Source organism: Macadamia integrifolia, chromosome 1, assembly GCF_013358625.1.
Source record: "Macadamia integrifolia cultivar HAES 741 chromosome 1, SCU_Mint_v3, whole genome shotgun sequence".
In the NCBI taxonomy this organism is placed as follows: domain Eukaryota; kingdom Viridiplantae; phylum Streptophyta; class Magnoliopsida; order Proteales; family Proteaceae; genus Macadamia; species Macadamia integrifolia.
Window position 1 is genome coordinate 28328962 of NC_056557.1, and position 12931 is coordinate 28341892.

At 35.4% G+C, this 12931-nt stretch overlaps 1 protein-coding gene across 7 annotated transcripts in view; it reads left to right on the forward strand.

Annotated features, from left to right (window-relative positions):
• The window catches only part of LOC122082828 (protein ACTIVITY OF BC1 COMPLEX KINASE 8, chloroplastic-like), a 25817-nt gene extending 20271 nt beyond the window's left edge, over positions 1 to 5546 (forward strand). Inside the window, exons 21-23 of one of the 7 annotated variants that reach the window (XR_006141421.1) lie at positions 1719 to 1939; positions 2022 to 2134; positions 5123 to 5546. The gene's annotated coding sequence lies outside the window, so the exon portion shown is untranslated. Of the gene's footprint in view, positions 1 to 197; positions 751 to 1718; positions 2562 to 5122 lie in introns of those variants that run through there. The other 6 variants (XM_042650640.1, XM_042650633.1, XM_042650646.1 and 3 more) reach the window with 6 other exon arrangements.
• Positions 5547 to 12931: the final 7385 nt, after the last annotated feature.

Sequence of the window (12931 nt, forward strand, 5' to 3'; positions counted from 1 at the left end):
AGCATTTTTCTAGATTTCAACTTCATGCAGTGATTCATCCACCACAAACTGGGTCTGTAATTTCAGTTTTTATATCAATGGAACTAGAAGGAAAATATCTTTTTTAGATCCTCCCCAACCCCCCCCCCCCAAAAAAAAAAAAAAAAAAGATAATAATAAATAAAAATTTCCAACCCCCAACATTGGGTGTATGACAGATAGGTTGGAGATTGACCTAATGTGAAGTTAATTGTGACGCAACCTCACAGTCAATACGGAAGGACTGAGCTGAAAGAATCGGAAATCAAGAGTGTGAACTTCCCAACAGTCATGTTGGCTGGTGAAGATGTGAAAAGTCATGACATCGGCCACGAGGAGTTGGTCTTGTTGAAGCGATTTATGGTCTTAGGTTAGTGGCATGCTAATCTTGGTCCTTTTTTGAAGATAATCACCCGATGCCATTTTTTGTTGAACTTGTGGATCATCCCAGCAAAAAGAGTTTAAACCCTCTTACACTTGCATGTATGTGAACCGGCTGATGCTATTAATGACAGCTTTCAGTCCAAATATAGGTTTAGTCTTCTGAGAGTCTTCTTCTTCAGAAGCTTCATTATTTCTTTTGAGTAAGGTGTAGTGCCTATATAATCTATTAACAGGTCATTGTTTTGTACTATATTAGTTACCAGTTACCACTGTGAAATTTTTTTAGGATGAAATGTAAAATAACTCTACCAATAATGATTATTGATAATGGTATTGTGTGCTGGATTATTCTATGGCTGACCAAATGTTTTCACAGACCATCCAGAGTCTCTTCTATGAATGGTCTGTTCAATGTTTTAAACCTGGATGATGGGAAAGCAATAACTATACACATCCTTGAACAATGTCGCACTTTGTAACCAATTTGTTGTGTATGTTACGGTGTTTCACTGGAAGGTCAATGCCAACATCCTTGAAATTGGGTTATCATCCAAGGCCACAATTGCAAGAACTTTAAAACCTTTCCAAACGCTACTGCGGAGATGGCCAGGAGATTCAGAAACAAGTTTATGAAAATTTAGAGATCAATTATTAGATCAGACACTGGCAATCCTGATCCTGACCTCAAGTATACACAATTAAGTCTGGCCAATCGTGACCTAATCTAATTATCAGAAGTGGTAAACAAAGCTGGTCAACCAATTTTTGGGGAGATCAGTATTGGATTGATAGATCAAGCTCTGCCAAATTATCCAATCTGATCCAATCCTAAAACTTGAAATTATGGCTCCAAGTATGTCTACAGAAAAGCTGAAGGGAATATGTTTACCAGTTCGGGCTACTGATAAAAACTAGAGCTGCCAATAGATCGGATTTTGATCTGGTTAAGTGCTTATTGCTAAGGTTTGATCTGATCTGTTAAGCAGTGGTTTGATTAGTAAACAGATTGAATTGGCAGATTGCATACAATTATACCGTGATTCGATCTGCTGATGATCCAATCCAAGCTACTTTGGAAACACTTCTTATTTGTCTTCCCTTTTATTTGTGTTAAGATTGTGCAATTTTGGGGTAATACTTTCTGAGCATTAGTAACAGACATGAAACTAGAGATGTGCTCATGAAAATTGGAGGCTAAAAACCTGAATGGAGGGCAGCAGAACTCTGCGGGGCTCCAAACAAGTTAGTTATGATCATAATGTTTTTTCGTGCATTACCTGAATCTCTGTTTCTTTGTCATGTCTTTCTTTTGTTAGGTAGATATGCAATTTCATCACTGCAATCATGGTTTTAGTTATTAGTATCGTATTGGCCAATGGCTGATGCATATTGGTATTGGTCGTGGGCTCCTGGCCGATAGGGTATTGGTGGTGACTGATACAGGTGGCGATACTGTATACTGAAACTGTGGCTGCATTGCACAATTATTTGTACTATATACTTCGGGCCAAAAGAAAATCAGAGTAAAGTAAAAAAGGTGCAATTACAGCCTTGGGGTTTTAGCATGTTTAGACTGTCTCAGACAAGAAACAGATGTCAATGGTTGATGTACTTTGCAGACTGCTCGGTTGTATGCGCAACATTTCCTTGGATAGACTGAATCTGAGATCAGATGTATTATCTATTTTGCCTGCAGAAATCATGGGGATGTAGGAAGCAGTTACTGCCAATGGTATGTTCCATGTTTTCAACCTCAGTGTACTAATATAATTAGATCTGTTTTCATTATCCCCCACCAGGACTTGTCAATCCTGCAAATAGAATCAACTAGCTAGAAAGATTTACATTATATAGCAATGTTGGGCATAAATCTGGGAGGGGTATTAGTGAAAATGAAATTTGAGTAATAGATTCCCAATGTCTCTGTTCAAATATGAGATGATTGATGAAGAGTCCTCTTCAATGGTCACTGAATTCAAACTGCCAATTGGAAAGCAGAGATAACGGCTTTCCTTGCTGCTAGGGTCTCTGCAAGCAGAGATTAGGGCTATATTCCAATTTGACTGCAAGACTACATGTACTGTTAGTCATGCTGTGATATGACTAGAAATGGATCTCTGCCTCTGATTTCATGCTAGAAATCCATTTCAAATTGCTCAGAATCAGGTGTAGTCTCTCTCTCTCTCTCTCTCTCTCTCTCTATATATATATATATATATATATATGTGTGAGAAGAAAACTTTAAATGGCAATATTTACAAGAACTAGTCTGTAAAGATATAAATTAGAACCAATCTATTCAAAGACCATAGGAATTACACTATGAAACAGTAGTTTATAAATGCATGTCATCATCATCATGGTATGGAGTTGGTGTAGATGTAATCCTCATTTGCAAATACCCTTTCTTGTGACCCACCATTTCCCTCTTCTTTGCTCCCATTGCATTCGTTCTTCTTACACTCAACTCTTCCCTGCATCATCCTTAAAACATCAACATAGAATCCTAACAAAATGAATTGAGGCAATCAGGATCGGATCATTTGAATCGGCCGATTCAGATCTTCGCAACAAGGCAGAAATGAAAAAAGAACCAGGGTTCGAGGAATCAAGATCGGATCAGCTGAATCGTTCACTGTCAATCCCGATTCCAGTCGACCCAGAATGGTATCTCTAGGGCATTTTGGGTACTTTATAGGATTTTCTTTTGCCAATTCTTCCCAATTTGGATCAGAGTCGGGGTAACCGATTCCAATTACTATGAACCTTGCAAATAACAGATACAATATCAATATACATTCAAAAACTAGAACCAACTCACCATATTTGCAGAATTCCCACTGCCCACTGTCACTTCATTAGTGTCTGCCTTCCCTGGAAGAACAAAGAACAGGAATAACAATGAGTAGAGAAAAAGAAAGAGAGGGAGACCTGTAGACTTCATTTTCTCTTTGAAGTATGGAGTAAGCAACTTGTAATGGAAGAAAAGGTCTGCAAAGTAAGATCTTTGAGAGTTTGAATCTGATATTAGTCTGGAAGGGAGGGAGTAAAGGAAGCAAACAAACAGCACCGACAGAGCCTTCAAAGCATCTAATATTAGTCTGTAAATACCAACCAATCTAATCTTATTGTCTCTAAGTTCCCATGCTTGTTCTGTTCTGATCTTGTTAAATAGAATACCTTCCTTTGACCTGTCTCCTGATTCTGGTGCAACAAGCTCTCCCTTCAAAGATCATGGGTTGGCTCCTTTGGTTTTTTCCCCTCCTTATATAATTCTAAAATATAACATTACCATATGGGGGGACTGTGAGAGAATCCTTTCCTGGTTCCCGAGATTCCTAAACTCACATCCACCACAGCTCCACTACAACATTAATCCAGTCTTGAACTCATCTATAACAGACCTGGCAATCCAACTTCTTTGAACAATAACTCACCACCTATCTGTTGAATGGAAACCTATACAGAACAAACACAAAGAAATATATGGTTCAGTAAGGTGTCTACGTCGACGGCAAGATGGGAGCAGTCTTCACTAGGGTGAAAGGATTACAAAAGGGTTATTTTCGGAGTTTTATGTAATCAAGCATATTTCATTGAAGGGATTGTCTAACTGACACCTTGTTTTGATTGCACTTATCTTACTCCTGAAAGTATTTTAATTTAGAGGTAAAATAATTTTTTCAAAAAAATAATATAATAATGATTCATCACTGTCATTATAAAAAAAAAAATATTGTTACAGAAAATAAAAAATAATAATAAAAAACTGTAATTGTTTTACACTTTTTTTTTCGAGTGTACAATGTAGATGTGAAATGACCAGAAAATAAGAATACTAATTCTTTTTTGTCATTTTTTTCTCCTTTTAATCATTAAATTGTAGAAGGTCAATAAAACTAATCTTTTATAGCAAGTTCTACAAATCTTTTGAATAATAAAAAAAAAATCACATATCTGTGAAATTTTTTGCTTCCTCTTCCCAAATCTAATTTCTAAGTCCAATTGATTTCAGTCGAATCAAAACCAATTCCAATCAATCGATAAAGGGTGATCCCATGTTCGATTCTAAAGTTTTAAACCTTGAATAGAATATTGGAAGAAATATTTTTTAGCAATGCACCCTTATCATAGTCTGAAATCAAATTAGAGTTTCCCGCAGATAAACACGATGACTCGCCCATAATCAGGGTCTTAGATCCTGGTATTTATACCAATATCAATACCATTGATACCGATAAGTATCAGACCATATTGATTAAAATCATCTGAAAAAAAGAAATCTCATCTTTTTGTTTGTATCAATACTGATCTTATGCTAGATATCCTTTTTTTTTCTTTTTCTTTTTAAGGTGGCGGGGGGTGGGGTGGGTGTAAATACATACTAGATATCCATTGATCAAATTTACCACATTACATTTCAGGCACGAACTGGCCCGATAAGCCCAACCGAGGCCAGCCTGGTTAATAAATGTGCCAGGCTCAAGCCCAGTCAGTTTATAATCGGTTATTCCTGGTGTATGGTGTAAGCCTGACAGGTGCTAGATCAGCCCAACCAATTACAAGCTCGACTCAATCCGATACATTTAGCCTTACTGTTTATAAATGCATTTTGATTTTTTTTCTTTGGATAGAATATGATATATATTGATATTTTTTTCTTTAATGGTGCATTATTCTGTATGCGAGCCAATTAAAGTTCTACTCATTCCTTAAACAGACTGGTTACGAATCACGATGCAAGAGGACAAGTCCACCAGGCCCAACTAAGACCAGACCAGCCAGACGGATTGACACGCCGCTTAATCCCTTAAATTAACCATTTTACCATTGGCGGGGTTGACAAACAAGGTCGTGGGCTTTTACGAAGGACATTGAGAGCCGAATCTAATAATGACGTCATTGGAGAACGTGGTGCGCAGAGTCTTAGACAAGATCCTCAGAATTCTACGTCTCCGCAGTCAAACTTCTTTGGGCTCGTAAAATTTTGTCTGTTTGTTACAAATTTTTTTATCAAATTGGGCTGTGCAGCCCATAAACAGTGAAAAAAGCCTATCAAACTTAGAAGACGAAGAAGCTGTGGAAACTCTTATAAAAGCCCATTTATTATAAGATAAGATTGGTACTTCCCTTCCTCCTCTTAATTCATCTTCTAAAATTCAATTCTACTTCTAAAACCACACACTTGAATAATACATAATAAGCATATAATTCTGTCGAAATTTTTAATTCTTTTGCATTGACCCATGATGTGGTACCCACATAGGAACATGCTTAAGCATGTAATTAATTTATTATCAGATTAAATTATGTGTAATCTGATCTTGTTGTTGTCGGAAATCATGTAATTTATGTAATTAATTTGTGTTAGCACCAAGTGTATTTATTCCTCGATGTACGGCGAATGTGGGGACAAGCTTCGTGTGCCTATCGGGCGAAAAATGGCTGAGATGGCTGAGGAGGTGGAGTGGAAAAAGGTAAAATGGGCTGCAACCATTGGGACCAGCATAGTCTAGTCCAGCCCATAATGGTTGGGGATTGGGTTTGGGGCCTTACTTGTTTTTATACCTTGTTATGGTCCCAAGTAAGGCCTGGGCCTTGCTACTTGGGTGTAAAGACCCAAACCCTCCAAGTCCTTCAAAGGAATGTGAAAACTATGCAAGGATAAAAGAAAGTGAAAATCTTATTGTCACTATGTGTGGTGACAAAAACATTGTAATCATGGGTTTCATTTTGTCGTGTAGAAAAATTATACGATAAATTTGTCCATTCCTTGTTTTTTTTGCTAACGATGGGTATCCAAGACTTCGACCTAATTAGTCCCACAGGTCCATACCGACCTTATAATTACATGGATCGGGTCATATCGAGGTTGAATGAGAACCATTCAACTTTCACGAAAAGTAGTGAAGAGCACTAAACACTCCCATATGAGTGGCCTAAGGTGAACCTAGTGGGAGTTGAACTTAGGACGTTCGAGTTTATGGTTCATACCAAGTTCGTTACTCACCAACTACGCTACCCCCTTGGGAAACGATCTAAATTAGCTGTATCAAATTTCAGCTTCAAATTTATTCGACTTAATTTCCTTTTGATGTAATGGTGTTCTCTTTCATGTATGTTCATGCGCCCTTCATGCAATTTGACCAACTATGATTGAGCGTGAAATGTGGATAAGGGACCATGGGAGTTTCTTGTCCATAAAATTTCAGCTCCATTTGAGTTCCCACATGGTGCAAATGATACATGGTTACGAAAATCAAATACGACCAATAAAAATGATAACAAATTAACAACTGCTATAGAGGTTGAGGTGTGAATGTGTGATAAGCCCACCTCACAAAGATATAGTAGATTATGCAGACCTATATAATCATACTATTGCAAATGTAGTTTTATTAATTCATAGATTTTTCCAGGTACCATGTATAGTAGTTTATACAAACCTGTATTCTCTCTTAAAATACTTAATTATTGTTGACCTTATTTCAAATAAATAATATTTTTGAAAATAATAATAGGTTGAGTTGATTTTAAGAAATAATAAAAATGTGTGCCAGCACATCTAATTCTCTTTTTTCTTTTATCTCTTTCTAAATAAATAATTAAATAAATATTTTTTGATGGAAAAATAGGCTGATTTTTTTTTTTTTCATTATTTTTGTTTTGGTAGATAGAGACTACTACCTAAAACACATTATAATTAGTAACTTTTTTTTTTCTATCATAAACAAAGACTATATAGATGATTTCATCCTCATGCTTATTTAGTTATTGAAAATAATAACTAAAAAAAACCCCCTTAAATAAGATGATTTCCATTTCATATGATCAATATATCTTAGTATTGAGATTTTAAAATACCATCATTAATTTTTCAAAATGAAGAATTAATATGATTCCAATTAAAAGGATTGCTAATTAATGCCATAAATTATATGGACAGAAAATGAAAATAAAAAACTATTATATTCTATATGGCTTAAATGCAGTCTTGTTTTTTATTTTTATTTTTTAGGACTAGTAGGTGGAACCAAAGTCAGTTCAATTTTATTGTTCTATCCCATTTGAATTTTGATAAGTGCTAATTCAGATCGCACCCAATCCATCCAATATTTTAGATTTTCCACACTTCCAGGTATGTTAAAAACTAGATGGGCCATATACAAAGTCCTTTTTATGTGAATTTAAAAATATGGCAAAAGGTTTTGTGTATGGCATGCATTCAACCATTGGCCAGGGCATGCGGGTATCTTCATTGCTGGGAAGTGTGGTCTTTTTTTAACCTACTGTGTCTAGACGTAGGCATACACTAGCATCTAGTGTTCTTTCTTTCTTTGAAAAAGATTTAGGTGTTTTGTACTATTTTACCATTATATCTTACCAATGGATTGGTATCGGGGATCAGTCTCAACTAATATTAATCCAATCCGATTTTTAAAATTATGGTGGCTTGGAGAGAATAGATTTCTTTGTGCCTTAGAATCTTGAAGATTTTGGGTAAAAATCTTATAGATTCGCTATATTTTTTTAGACCTTTGATGACAAGTGGAATGAGATATTGACTACGAACACTAGGATAGCCTAGTGGTGGTAGCTTCGGCTTGTGTGTGTGTGCTTTTCTTATTTTATTCTATACCCACCCGTGGATTGCTCATTTGCGATTTAAGTGGAAATCATGGCAGTGGGTTGCTATGCTAGTCTCCTTGAGGATTAGTCGAGCTGCGCATAAGTTGACCCGGACACCTTGGTTAAAATATATATATATATATATTGACTGAAGGGGAAAAAAAAAAAATAGATCTATACATGTTTTTAGTCATAATTGAATTTCATATTCCTATTCAATCAAATATCCTTTCATATATGTCCATGAATATTATATGTTTTTTTCTTGTATAATGTTTATCGTACTTTAACCATTATTGCTCTCTCTATCTCTCTCCTAGATTTTCAAAATTTTGTTTTACCATGAGGCAAACTCTAATAAGATTGAAACTTCACATATGTGTAGGGGCTAGATGTCATGCCTAAGAAACAATCCTGATCTTTTGAACTCTGAAGGTTGGGTAAGAAGTAGGTGAGCTGTGGAGGGATGTACGCAAAGACCACTACTTGATAACCTCTAATATCTCTTCCAAGGTCACAACATTTTTTAAAGCCGTGAGGGGTTTACCCCAAAACGGACAATATGTTAGCCTGAGTCAAGTAATCTGAATTTTTATTTCTCCAGAGAAAGATGTGTTGGGAAAAACAAACAGTTTCTCACCTTTGTATAAATTAGTTGATACATAATAACCAGTTATACTTAAAGCAAATAACGATGTGGTAAAAAATCAAATCAAGTCAACTAGACACATCAATTTATAACATGAAACCTCTTTCAATGTAGAAAAGAAAAACCATGAAATCTAATTCAGATAAAATTTCAGGGAGAAAGAACTCTATTGGTCTAGTGTTACTTATGTCCAGACACAAGTGAACATAAAAAGAACAAGCTGCCCCCCACCTCATACACTACGTAAGGCAACATTGGCTTGATAGGGTTCTTTTCTCCAAAATTTAATTATGTAAAATGACGAGTTTAGAATCCCCTCTAGTTAATCTTCGAAACCACCAAATATCAAGAATAAAACTCTTCTTCGATTACAAAAATAACTTATTAAAATAAGTGAATCCACAAGAGAAAACAATAATCTCACTCAACACCAACATAATAAGATATAAGAAAAATGATTGTTGTAGGGAAGTGTGGCCCCTGTGCCTAGACGCATAGAGATAGGAGGGGCCTGGGTTAAATGACCACCTCTGCTCCTTCATAAAATATAAAATAACGCCTTTATTGATATTACCTAAAACTCTTATTTACTATTGTGCATGCATAACTAATGCCACACTTCTCCATGGAAAACACTTTCTCCCAACACATAACATGAAAACTTCATCACCTTTCAATATTCTTCTTTGGATTGAGAGAAACTGCCATGCTGAACCTAACATGAGAAACATGCATGAGAGAGAGCCCTCAAAAATGAAAACAAAAAAAGAACTTTGTGCATGCACACACTCACAAAGACACAGAAAAAAGAGCTCACTGTCCCACACTCCCACCGGCCACCACCTTTCTCTCCATTTTATTTGAAAGAAAAATATAAAAGAAAGAGAAGACGTGAGATGCTGAGTCGATTCACTTCTCACGTCATTAAAAACATGTGGGTCCCACCCCATCACATTAAGGAGGAAACCCGACAAGATAATCCGATATACCCACTAACACCTAGGCTTTATATCTTGTGAAATCACACGCAAATCCTTCACAAGTTTATCCCACATGATGATATTAGATTCAAACGAAATCACGGTCATAAATACATGCAAGTTGCATTTGGTAGACAGTCGGTACCTTTTGACATATATCTTATCTAATTTCGGATTCATGTAGCCAATGTTATTTAATTGAGAAAAAACTTTATTGTTGTGATTGCAAAAAATTAAAAATACAAAAAGTTTGATTTGAATGTTAAATATTTCAAGATTATCATTTTTTTTCTTTGGTTAAGGTTTTTTTTTGGTAAGAACCTATTTTACTACGTGACCAATGGAGCTCAAATATTTATGGATACCTATGCCTGTTGTTTGCATATCAAGTTTCTATTCAAACATAAATTTTCAAATGGTAAAATAATATGGGGAAAATTAAGGACCATCAAAAGACTGTGGATCAGTGAAGAGATGCATAGTTAAACATACAAGAGTTTCATTTGAAGGGAGAGTAAACGATTGGATTTAGATATAAAATTTTACACATGGTTAATCCAAACATTTTCTAATAACCATCAGTTACATCGTCGATTCATCCTTTCACAATTTCTACCTTAAGAAAAAAAAAGGCATCCTTTCAAAATTGTTTCTCTTTCTAAGGGAAGAGAATGCTACCTTACTAGCGTACATGAGGGCCAAGGGGTGGATGCACAAAAACATCTTCAACGTGAAACAGCCATCACAGTTTTTCTGCACCCACTACATTTACCTATGTCTATGCCAATGAGTAGCATTCTTTCTTCCTTCTTCTCATTCTTTTGTATTCTATTTCATGTGGACCTTGTGTTTATTGTACATTGAATCTTTATTTTATTTATTTTTTGAATAGATGAGAAAACTTTGAAATCAAAAGGCGGCTATTACATTCTCTTCAATAAAACAATATAACTGATCCACCCAAGGATTAAAGTATCGGTATCGATCGCTGTATCGGTGGGTCAAAATTAAGATACGTATCAGAGAGTATCGTATCGTATCGGAGATACACTAAGATACGCTAAAGATACACACATAAATGGATAGGAAACATTTTTTTAAACACTTTTGCATAAGAATTTGTTAAAAAAAGCCATTGATAACATGTATTATGCATAAACACTAAATTGAGGGTATCGTACTAAGAATTCAAGGTTTGTAGTTGTCCCATAAATGTAAAATCCTTGTTCCCAACCTTGATTTCCACTTTAGTTAGAGAGAAATATGGCTGACAGCAACTTTGGAACAAAAATCCTTCAAAAAATCGTGTGTTTTCTGAAAAATTACCCATCTTGGCCATTATATGACCAATACTCACCGATACGTATCGATACTCACCGATATGTACCGATATATATCGATACTCACCGATACGTATCGATACTCACCGATACGTACCGATATATATCGATACTCACTGATACATGCCAATATATACCGATACGTATCGATCGATACATACCGATACTCGTCGATACGTACCAATACATACCGAAACGTATATTTTACCTCAATTTTATAATTTTCATAGTCGTATCGAGGCATATCGTATCGTATCGTATCGATGTGTATTGGTGGTGTATTGATGCATATCGGTATGTATTGTAGGATATATATAGATACGAAAGGATTTTAAAAATTTCATGTATCGTATCGATATGTATCGTATCGATCGGCTAAATTTAAGATACATATCAGAGGGTATCGTATCGATATCGAGATACTTAAAACCATGGATCCACCCTAGCAATTTGAGTAACCCTCTTAAGCTACTGAAATTTGGAATTCAAATTGACAAATTATATCTAGAATCATTGATTTAAAATATCTAGATATTTTAAGCAAAATATCAAATAAGTCTAAAAGTTTGCCGTCCTTATGTCCTTGCATTGACCACATTCATTATTCAGGGCTACCTACCCTCACCTTTACTTTTTTGTAGTGAGCATCGGATGGTTGGAAGTCCTTTGAAACACGTGTTCAAATACTTTTAATCGTTCAAGGTTTATTGCACCTCACCGCTCTTTGCAGAGGATGTGAACTCCCTTTTGTGCACTTGCTTAGCAATCCTTCTACAAGATACCTTTGACCTTGATGCCAATAGAAGTCTTGTAAATTAGAATTCAAGGAGCCAGAATAGAACTTCGCATTTAAAAAAGAATGTATACCTAATGCACGAAACTCTTGCATGTGCCAAATCTGGGCCGAAAAATTAAACTTCACATTATGAAAAACAATAGAGGCACATCACTCTAAGGAATTAGAATTGAAAAGACCATCACATACCAAGAGCTCAAGACTAGTCAATTCGCAAAAGTTGGTATTCATGTAGGGACATATTCCCCGACTGAATGGAAGCCATTAAATAAAATGAAGATGATAACATATCAGATTCAACAAACCATTTGTAAATAAAATGCAAAATATGAGAAGGATTAGGGATACATTTATGGAAAACACTTCTATTTCTATGTAATCATAGGAAATACATTGTTAGAACAAAAATAAATAGAAGACAATTGAGATCACATGGAGGCTTCATCGATGAACACATACACGCACAAGAGATTTAAACAAATCAAACATGGAGTCATTATGGAAAGACTCTGATAACAATGTCAAGGGCATTTCAGACATTCATCATATGAGATGGAGTAATTATGATAACACAATGGTGAATATCATAATCTTCACCATACTTACTGTATCATGGTTTCAAATATTGGTATGAAATCTTGATATATATCTACATGATCCAATATTTGGTGGAATGTTTCTTATTAGAGATAAATTATTTAAAAATTGATATTTTTATTGAAATTGAGGGTGATGTAGTCATCTGATATGACCCCCATAAGACCATCTAGTAGCTGTGCTCCTTGTTGTTTGGATCTTGATCGGATCCGACCTTTCCAAACTTTATGTTGTTGGGAAACTCTGCAAGGGTCTTGCCACCTTTTTGATTGACTATATTTGAGTCTTTGGGTTACTTTGGAGTTATATTTCATATCGAGGATTTGTGCTTCACAGACCAACGGATTTGAGAGTCAATCGTTCGGACTTGATAAAGGTTGTCATGGCACCTATAGTAAGACAAAAGATTTATTGTGATGCCCGCAGACCATGTGGATTGGTCATGTCTTCTTCTACATTGGTATCGATATCGCCGGAAACAAATACGAATCCCAATACCATTATTTTGAAACTTTTTTCTATTTGTATAATTGTATTT